The sequence below is a fragment of the Nannospalax galili genome, unplaced genomic scaffold (genome assembly GCF_000622305.1).
Source record: "Nannospalax galili isolate Female #2095 unplaced genomic scaffold, S.galili_v1.0 scaffold169, whole genome shotgun sequence".
Classification (NCBI taxonomy): Eukaryota; Metazoa; Chordata; class Mammalia; order Rodentia; family Spalacidae; genus Nannospalax; species Nannospalax galili.
Genome location: NW_008360327.1, coordinates 1,492,873 through 1,496,055, shown reverse-complemented (window position 1 = coordinate 1,496,055; position 3,183 = coordinate 1,492,873). Strand labels below are relative to the sequence as shown.

At 47.9% G+C, this 3,183-nt stretch overlaps 1 protein-coding gene across 1 annotated transcript in view; it reads right to left on the bottom strand.

Annotated features, from left to right (window-relative positions):
- The window catches only part of Smad2 (SMAD family member 2), a 91,282-nt gene extending 90,585 nt beyond the window's left edge, over positions 1-697 (bottom strand). Inside the window, exon 1 of the mRNA XM_017796320.2 lies at positions 571-697. The gene's annotated coding sequence lies outside the window, so the exon portion shown is untranslated. The remainder of the gene's footprint in view (positions 1-570) is intronic.
- Between the last annotated feature and the right edge of the window lie 2,486 nt (positions 698-3,183).

Below are 3,183 nucleotides of genomic sequence, written 5' to 3'. Positions count from 1 at the left end.
TTCGCCGGCGCAGCCCCGGGGCTGGCACCCTGCCGCCCGCTGATTGGCGCCCCCGGCCGCCCGTTAGGGCGCGAGGCACGCCGGCCGAGCGCCGCGCGGGGCGTGCACGGAAGACGGAGCTAGTGGAGGAAGGATGGAAGGAGGCCGAGAGCCGCGGGCAGGGCCGGGGGCCGAGCGGGTCGCGGGCTATCTCAGGCGCCGCCGGCCGCCTCCTCCCCACTTCGCCAAGCCTGCGGCCAGCCCCACCTCCCAGCTGGACCGGCGGCGCGCGCAGCCAATCAGCGCGCGGGGAGCGCGGGGTGTGAGCCGCGCGTCGGGGGCCTCGAATCGGAAGGGAGACGTCGCTCGCTGATTGGTCCCGCCTCCCCCGTCGAGCGTGAGGCGAGGCGCGGCCGGGTGGGTTGGGACGCCTGCGGTTTCGCTCCAGTTCGTCTCCTACTGGGCCTGTGGAGAACGGCGAAGTCATCGCCGCCCGCCACGCGCGGAAAGCGCGCTGGAAACCACCCGCTCCGACCCCCACGGGCGCCATTGGGTGGGGCCGTGGAGGTTCCGCGCCCGAACTTCGCCCACCTTCCGTCGTGAAGCCTGGAGTGGACACGTGCTCGGACCTGGGCCCGCCCCGGGGCCGGTCTGTACCGGCCCGGGACCAGCAGAGCTCGGGAGAAGCCTGGGTGCCGGCCACAGATGGGCGCGCCCGTATGCAAATGAGTAGGCGTGCCCTCGTGATGATGGACCGGGAGGGGGAGAGGGAGGAGGAGGAGGGAGAAGGAAGGGGGGCGGGACCGGGCTGTGAAAACCCGGGAGCTGGGGTGTAGGGTTAGGGGGAGGAGAGGGGAGGGGAGTTGCTGAGTGTGTTTTTCTCCAACCTTAATCTTGGTTTCCTCTAAATTGAAAGTATTAATAATGTATGTTAAGAATGCTCGTTGTGAAGTGTGAGCACCTGGCAGTGTGCCTCTTAATTTGCTGGCTTGTCTTCCATTGCCCATTTTTTCCTCCCCTGCTCAGAGATGCCTAGGCTTTGCACCTTTACCTACTGGGAGACGCAGTTACCAAAACTTAAGACTGTACTGGGGGTGTAAGTGCGTTCACTGATTTTAACTCAGTCCCTGCTGCTGGAGGATCAAACTCAAATAATCACATCTAGTATTAGGCTCCTAATTTGTTAGACAGGGAACATGATAAATCTCAAACTGAAAATAAAGGTCTTTTTCAGGTTACTGGTTGGAAAGACAATAGAACAGTTCTCTTGGCTGGCTGCCATGTTCGCATTCCTCATCGCAGATTACAGGGAGATTAAAATTAACCTCACTAGCAAAGCAGCTTTCCCGGATGGTTTCTTATGAGGCAGGCCACAAAACCCCCTTTTTAATAGTTTGTGGGCTGAGAATGTAGCTCAGTGTTAGAGCACAAGCACCTTCACTAGGTTTTAACTCCCAGCATCGCCAAAAGAAAAATGTTTGAAGGGCACCCCAGGAGGAACTGTGCCACCTGCGGCTCCCATCTCAACCTTCCAGAGCCTCTTGAGAATATAGTCAACAGCAAATGATGTCCAATTTGTAAGTAAGAAGGCTGATTCCAGCTTTCAGTCCTTTGTACTGATGCAAATCAACACCTTTTAATATGAAATGCCCTATTAAAAGTCATCTTGAATCATTCAAAAAATTTTGTGTGATGTATTGATTTTAATGTCCACATGAGTAGGAGGATATGGGGAGGGGACCCAGGGCTGGATAGATTCTAGAAGAATCTTGTAGTGGAGTTAAACCATCTCTAAAGTGTCAAACTTTGAGTTTATAACTCCATTTATGAGAGTTTTCCAAGATCTAGAGGATCTAGAAGACTGAAGAAAGAGGAAAGGGGAGTCTCCCTACTAGCCCAGACTCCAAGGGGCATAGAAATTGGGAGCATGCCTACCATCCCTTCAGCTAGAAATGCATCTAAACCAAAGTGGGTCAAGACAGAAGCTGAAGGCACATAGAGCAGGGATTGCCATGGCAACAATCAGCTTCGCAATCCACTAGGGTACCTGAAGATCTATCAGTAGGTCCCTATTGTATAAATTGTATTGAGTGAATCTGATTTTTGTATGAATGGACAGCAAGTTTAACCCTTTATTACCCATGCCACTACAAAATCAAGCCTAAATCAATTCAAAAGGCATTTTAAAGGTAGTTAAAAACATAAAACTCAGTCAAAAAGCATAAAAAATGGTGACTACTGGAAGAAGCCTAAGAGTTATTGAGTAAAAAAAACTTCAAGTATTACTTGTATGGTTTGATTTTTAAAAGACATCCCTATGTGTTTTCAAGAGACCCCCATATTCCCCTCTCTGATAAATCTATATCCTTTCTTAGTGCCTCCAAACCAAAGTTATATCACCTATGAGTTTTCTTTCTGTTTATTAGACTCATACATCTACCGTGACTTTACCTGGAATCATGTTTTGATTCATAGAGTGCTGGGCACTTTCTTAACTGCTTATATGTGCTTAACTTTGTTTCCACATCTAATTTGTAGATTCCTGAATGTCAAGAACAACTTCTTCTCCATTGTCTTCTCATACCCTTACCAAGATACTAGTAATAGAAAAAAATGGTAAAACACAATGTTTATGTAACAGGAAAATGACATGTGTCACTGGTCTCCACTGGACCGTTTACACCATCATTGCACTCCACCATTGCTCTGTACAAATGCTGTGTTTTGTCAAGATCCATGCTCTACATCCTGATGAGACTAAGTGAGCATTATAACATCAAAAGGAAAGATACAGCTACTTGGAACTGAAATGGTTCTGACTGAATGTGATCACCTAAGCAAATGGTATAGAGACCAACTGTATGTGGGTACTTTTATTGAAACTTATTCAGCACCAGCTAAATTTGTATATTAATGCTATGAACCTTAATGCTTTAAATGAATTTATGTTGAGGATGTCTACACATTCCTACAGAGATAGGAGAGAGAGTGTAGACATGGTAGGATTTGCCAGAAAGTATTTAATATCTAATAGGAAATGCCAGAGACAGTCATAAGGAACATAAAAGAAAAACATTAAATTCAATAGCTGTTCGTTAGGTACCTGTAATATACCTACCATAAAATTATTAGCTGATCATGGAATATCCTTGTTCTTTGATCAAACTCACTCAAAAAATTGAGACATGCAGATAGGATTTCTGA